Genomic DNA, 7,758 nt, shown 5'->3' with positions numbered 1-7,758 from the left:
TGGTGGGATTGCAAACTGATACAACCACTCTGGAAATCAGTTTGGCGGTTCCTCCGGAAATTGGACACCAAATGCTTTAATGGGGATAACAGTAAGCTTTAAGAACTGAAAAACCTATAGGACTGCTAATAGTCTATTAGCTAGTGTCTTATGGAGAATTGCATTCTGTTTACACTAACTTAATATTCTTACCTTCCTTATAATTCATAGATAACAGTGCACTGGTCTTAACAATCTTACTCTCCTTAATTACTAAAGTGAAAATACAGAAGCCAGGCATCTGCTTTGATAAAGTGAAGGAGAGAAGAGAGAACTCTCGAGTTCATACAGGAGCTATAAATTGTCAGCTAGGTCGATCAGAATCTGGAGTTTACAGTGTGATTTCAGAGCACCTGGGAAATATAGTTATGAATAGGAGAAGCTGCTGCACTCATTGAAGAGTAAAGAGGAAGTTTTGTATGAAATCAATATGGAGCTTTTTCCCATCTGACCTTCAGAAGCCATGGGGATGTGAGCAAAGCCACCCATGAAAGGATATGCAGTCAAAGCACATTAAGCTGCTACTGAACTCTGAGTCCCAAGCACCTTGAAGCCTAACAGTGGGCAGAAATGCCTAGAAGTCTTCATTTAGTCCAAGTTCTATATCACTCACTTACCTAACATTTTCTTTTCTATAATTGAGAGTCCTGGGGCAAAGTTCCCAGAAACATTGGAGTTTCAAGCTATATTTTATACCACTAGGAGAAACTCTGGCCCTCATAGGATTTTTTTTTTAAAGTATTAAATGGGAAATACAAGATTTTTTGTGATACTATCTAAGGTGAACAGAGAAATTATATTGAGTTGCAAATAAATAGGAAAGTGTTCAATGGCTGGAGAAGAGCAACGTTTTGTTGAATGAAATTCATTCTTTCCATGCCTATGGTTGAGAGTAAAATATGTACAACAAATCCTATCTAAAATATGGGTGGTAACCTTAAAGTACTTTACATGTACAGGAAATGTCTAAGATAAGAAATCACAAGGGCACTTGAACATAAATGTGAAGAAACAGAAGGGAACGGACAAATGTTCAGAGTGTGCTGTTTCAATAAACACACTGAACCTTAAAACCCATTGCTTTGGTTCATGTAAAATCCCCTCTCTATTCCTAACAATGCTTTAATGGAGTTTTCCTAAAACAAAGATGAAGTACGCAGCTGTTTAGTTCTTCAATCTGTTCTAAAAGGTTCACTAAATATTAAGTATCTACTGAATTTCATACATTAGAACACAGGAATGGATGAGTAGACATTGTTTCTGGACTCTCCCTAGAAGGGTCAGAGCATATTTTACTTGTCAGGTAGGATGTGGACAGGCATAGAAAATAAAACAGAGAGTATGGAAGATGGAGACACAATTTTTTGAGCATACTGTTATGTTTCATGTGTACTAGGTGAGAAATGGATATATCTAGGTTGCTCTCTACTAAAACGCACTTTTTTTTTCAAAAATGCTATCAGCCATACAGTATATTTTCTCAAAGCATTTATTTTTCAAACACTACTTCTTCCCATGTAGATAAAGTAGATTCTTAAAGTATCCTTAGCATTCTTAAAAGTGTCAGATGTGAAGAGCCTCTAAGCAGTCCTATTATTAATCACTGAAGTGGTGTGTAAAGATAAAATAAGAAATAAGCAAATGGCAACATTCACAAGTCCCAGATCCATTTCAAATGTTCAGTAAGAATTATCTAATAAAATATGTCACTTATAGGTTTTATTCTAAACATATAACTGCTGTCAACTCATACATATATATGAGCAAATGTCTTCTCTTTTCATGTTTATGCATACACACTTACATGTGCAGTCATGGAGACTTGCATATATGAAATTAGGCAGTGAAAACATGATTCCTGTAAAAACCTCTACGCACTATTCACAGGGTTCAATTATAAATCCTAAGATTGGAGAGAGGAGACAGAGAGAGAGACAGAGAGAGAGAGAGAGAGAGAGAGAGAGAGAGATTGAGATTTGATTGTATCTTAACACTCTGTGTAAGTGTTTCTCCCAGGGTCTGCTAAGGTGTGAGTATTATTTATGTTTTATATTAAGCAAGATAAGATAAGAAGAACATTATGAAATGACTTAAAAAATATATGATGTGATAGAGAGTTGGAGGAACCAGAGAACATTGGTTGACAAGGGAGATAGAAAGGCTAATGGGGCTCAGGTGGGATGGTATCTTTGTCACCATCTGAGTTACTCATCAAGGACACTGCCTCTGTTGTCAGGCTTCTCATCTCCTTTCTTTCCCTTTCTTTATTAGTTATTTTATTTATTCACTTTACATCCCAATATCAGTCCCCTCTCTCCTCCTAGTATCTCATCTCCTGCCCCTCCCCCAGCTCACAAAGTCACTGGTGGACTAGGCAATTCATTTTCTCATACTGTGGCCAGCCAAGGTGGGCCAGTTAAGTGGACAGGATCTACAGGCCAGCAACAGATTCAGGGGCAGTCCCTTCTCCAGGTTTTGGGATACTCCCATGAAGAGCAAGCTGCACTTTTGCTACATATGTGTAGAGGGTCTAGGTCCAGCCCATGTGTCTCCAGTCTCTCAGAGGAACAAGATTCAAGAACTCAAATCTAAACAGTCATCATTTATTGTTTATTTGTTTTAGTTAGGGTTTGTTTTTACTTTCAGAGAGGAAGTAATTAAAAAATCTTAATAGTGGCCATCTTACTGGTGTAGAGATCTGAAATTCACTAATCTAGATGGAGCTTTGGTTTATTGCTCAAATGCCTTCCTGGGCTCCCCTCCACCCTGGATGGTATTGTTATCACAAGTTTTTAAATATAAGTATTTACTTTAAATATAAGACATAACTTTGTTACTAACTGCAACACATGTCTGTTCTGGTTCATATTATTTCTGCATGTTGTACATTCATTGTTATTATCAGAGGTGATGACAAATACCTCCACAATTCATTTTCTCATTGTTTCCTGCACATTAACTTTATCTCTTCAAGTAGATTATTAACACCTTGAGATCCCAAGCTATATTTTATAATTTGTCTTCACAATTCAATCCAGTACTCCATTTCAAGGTATCCATAATTTCTTTCTTAGTACATGAGCTCACATTACATTCTCCAGATATAATCCAGATTCTGCTAGTTGCTGCTTGATATTATGAATATTGTTTACCTTCACTGTCTTAATTCCCCAAACTCTCAGGAAGTGTTGATCATATTACAGGAGTTAATGCATGTTATGTCCATGACTTAGGTCAATATCTGACTCATAGTACATGATATGAAAGTTCTTTTTGTTATTTTTATGAACATGAAAAAGTATTTTCAGAATAGGGGTGCAACAGTGGTAGAGCACTTACATGACATGTGTGAGATCCTGGCTTCAACTCTTAGTACCACAAAAATAAATATATAATGTGTTTTTCCAACAAAATTGTGTGGGCAAGTGGGGAGATAATAAAAGATATTAAGAAAATGCATCTTTAATTTCAAATATAAAAAGGTAGCAATACTTACTGAATAAATTACTGATACTTACTAACCTGGTATGTGACTTTATTTGAAATGGCAAGAGAATTGTGTACTATATCTGTCGTTATGATTACAGACATGTTAAATGCTCCCAAACCTGTGGGATTTCTTCACTCTTGTGTGTACTACACCTGTACAAATGAGGATTTGGTCATATTGATTCGTCAAACAAAGGGCTCTAGTTTTTGGCATATATGAATTGAAAAGTGAACAAATTGAGAAGCATGAAAGAAATGCTCATCCTTAGTCATCAGAGAATGCAAATCAAAACTACCCTGACATTCCACCATACACCCATCAGAATGACCAAGATCAAAATCTCAAGCAAGATCATAAGAGAAACACTCCTTCCTTGCCAGTGGGTGTGCAAACTTGTACATACTCTCTGGAAATCAATCTAGTGGTCTCTCAGAAAATTGGAAATAGTTCTGCCTGAAGACCCAGCTATACTGCTCCTGGGCACATACCCAAAAGATGCTCCACCATACAACAAGGACACTTGCCCAACTATGTTCATAGCAGCTTTATTCGTAGTATGCAGAAACAACCCAGATGCCCCTCAACCAAAGGATGGATACAGAGAATGTGGTCCATTTGTTCAATGTAGTACTACTCATCCAATAAGAATAAGGACCTCATGAATTTTGCAGGCAAATGGATGGAATTGAAAAGATACCATCCTGATTGAGGTAACCTAGACACAAAATGGGATGCATGGTATGTACACACTGATAAGTGGATATTAGCTGTAAAACACAGAATACTCACAATATACCCACAGACCCAAAGAAGCTAATCAAGAAGGAGGGTCCACGCAAGGATGCTTGTATCACACTTAGAAGGGGAAAAGTAGTCATAGGAAGCAGAGGGAGGGAGAGACATGCACAGGACAGGGTAGTGGAAAGGGAATGGGATACAGAAGCAAGTCTGCAGAGGGACAGAGAGAGAGAAACCCAGAGGGCCAGGAGAATGAATGAATATCTCCAGTTGCCAGAGGAGAGGGGGGATGAATAGTCAGAAAGTTCTAGGCACCTGAGATGGAGGAGGCTCCTAGGCATCAATGCAGATGACCCTAGCTGAGATGAATAATTGCAGGGACATAGAAACTGAAGAGGCAGGACCCCCAGTGGAGGAATCAGAACATCAACCCACAAAACTTTTAACCCAAAATTTGTCCTGTCTAAAAAAATTGTAGGGACAAAGATCTAGCAGAGACTGAAGGGATGACAAGCCAAATAACTGGCCCAACTGGAATCCCACACATTGGAAAAGCACCAATCCCTGATACTGTTACTGATGTTTGAAGATCAGGAGCTTAGAATAACTGTCCTCCGACAGCTCTACCAGCCAGCTGACTGAAAAAGACACAGATAACCACAGCCAAACATTGTACAGAGGTCAGAGACTCTTATGAATGAGTGGAGGGATGGCTTATACTTCTCAATCATCCCCTGAAGGGAATGGGAAACCACAAGACAACCAACAGAGTCAACAAACCTAGACCTCTGGGAGATCTCAGGAACTGAGCCACCAACCAAAGAACATACTCAGGCTGGCATGAGGCCCCTGGCACATATATAGTAGATGTGCAGCTCAGTGTCCATGTGAAACACCCAACAACTGGAGCAAAGGTTATCCCTAAAGCTGTAGCCTGATTGTGGTAGCCTTTCGCAGACAGGGCTGCCTTGTCTGGCCTCAGTGGGTTAGGATGCATCTACTCTGGCAGATACTTATGTGCCAGTGTAGGGAGATACACAGGGATTGCCCCACCTTATCAGAGGAGAAAGGGAGTAGTGAAGGAAGGGGCAGTGTTTGGGATATAAATGTATACATACATAAAAATTTTAAAAAAGGAAATTTGCACTAAAAAAAACAGAAAAATGCACACATATATACATATATACACACATATATAGTATGTGTATATACATATGTACAAGTGTAAAATTATATATATAATATATACTATTATATAATATATTATACTATTACATATATATACATATATATGTATGTATGTTTATATATACATACATATGTATGTATATATTCTTGATGAAATAAGTGTGAAAGAAGAGATATAGCTAGGAGAGAAAATGTTGTCGATGAGTGAAAATAGAGGTGATCATTTATACAACGTGTCCCTCCATTGTTTCAGTTTCAAGATTCTTTTACATTTTTCTATAAGGCAGCAGTAGAAGTAGTATGGTGATTAATATCACTTTCATAACATACAGGTCATTTTGTTGAAGGTTATTTCCTGAACCCTAGCTCACAAGACAATGGTAGGCAAGAAAAGATCAGAGTCTGTCTGTGTATTGCAATGGTTGCCTTTACAGGCATTTCAGTTGTAGCTTTTGAACTTTCAGTCATGCTCAGTCCATAAGACTGAAGGACTGTGTGTGTGTAAACACATATTTATCATTTTATCTGTCATGCATTAAGGGTATACACCCTTCTGTGGTGAGAATATTTTAGTATCATGAGTCTGAGAAGACATATATCAGTTTTCACTTACGTAAGTGATGTTGGTAACATTTTTGCCTCATTTTATCTGTAGGGTATTTTTCATTTATATATCTGTATAACATGTGTTTATTGACCTGAGTACTCCTCAGTGCCCAAGCCGAAGCCAGAGGACAATATGAGAAGGATAGTTTCTCCTTTCATTTTCTGATTTCCTAACTGCAATTAGGTCATCAGCATAATAAAAAGCATCCTGAATTTCTGACCCATTTTGACTGCCCTAGTAGAAACCACTTTGAAGAATAATGTATAAAGCATTATCTTACAAGTTTAAAAGTTGAGAATGACTCTAAATTGGGTATAGATTCTTGTGTGTGTCACATTGTGATGTGTGTATCTTTGTGTCTATGCGAATAGGATTTATGTCCAACATTGACAGAGCATATCCAGCAGTAGACTGCCTTAATTAAGAAATTTAAGAATTAGAAAACTTTATAGTTTTAGTTCATATGTATCATGAATGAATACGGAAATAAAAATAAGTATACATGACTTTTCTAATCAAACAAGCAAGAAAATCAAGGATGTCCACTGTTATATGACTTAGATAAAAGGCGGTGTTCAGAGCTGTTGCACCGACTCAGACTAACTTTCCCATGTGGGTGCCTATGACCAGTACAAAGCAACCCTGAGGATAAAACACTGCACTTTATGGAAACAAATATCGCATTCTGTGCGTAACAAGAACTGTAAGTCATAGCATCTTTTAGATAATACTGGGATCTCATCAGGCGCAGTCAACCAAAACCAGGCTCATTTCATTCTCAGAAAGCCATCTACATTTGCCAGAGATTTTAAATTGAATAATGGACTGACTGTGTGTGAATGCTCTGTGTGCCTTTCTTTTATACTTTTGAAATAGCAATTGAGTCTGGGGAGACCCTGGCGGTGGAAGCAGGGGAGCCAGTGACAGCCCAGCAGTGGGTGTTGCATGAGATAGCGACTTAATGAGATAAGGGAATATGTATTTTTGTGAGGAGAAAAAAACTTCATAACATTTTTCATATGAAACATACACAAGAATAATGGAATAGATTATATCTTCTGAAATGTGGCCTACAGTAAGTTACTGTTGCATGTCTTCCTTCCATAGAAAGGGAATGAATTGGAGACATTCACTTATAATGAAAATTGTCTGTATTTTTCTCAATTGAGAGAGTTCATTGAGACTTCAGAGAATAGTTTTATTACATATTACATGGGAAGGAAAAACACGTTTTTTTTTTGTTCCAATAACAACCTTTTATCAAGCTTGACAATGCACCTCGGCATAGTTATGTCAGAAAAGAAACTGCTGCAGATCCACAGCCAAAATCTTCCAAAGAGTGGCTTCTACAGCAGTTTTCAGCAAAGGAAGAAGTCTGTTTTCAGAGAAATTCAAACACTTTTCTTTTCCACCTACCACCTACCATAAATATACCTTTGGATTTTGAGGTTGGGTTTTAATGTTTGTATTTTCCACATTTAACCATCCACAAAGTAAGAGAAAAGAAGGGAGAGAAGAAATGGAGAATAAAATACACACACACACACACACACACACACACACACACACACACACACACACACACACATCCAGAGACAGAGACAGACAGACAGAAAATATTCTACTATCTGGTGGTAATGCTGCTCCGAGGGTTTTGAAAGCACCTCCATCAGCAGATGGAGAGATACTGCAGGCA

This window comes from Mastomys coucha, unplaced genomic scaffold, assembly GCF_008632895.1.
Source record: "Mastomys coucha isolate ucsf_1 unplaced genomic scaffold, UCSF_Mcou_1 pScaffold7, whole genome shotgun sequence".
Taxonomy (NCBI): Eukaryota; Metazoa; Chordata; class Mammalia; order Rodentia; family Muridae; genus Mastomys; species Mastomys coucha.
This window is presented reverse-complemented; position numbering follows the sequence as displayed.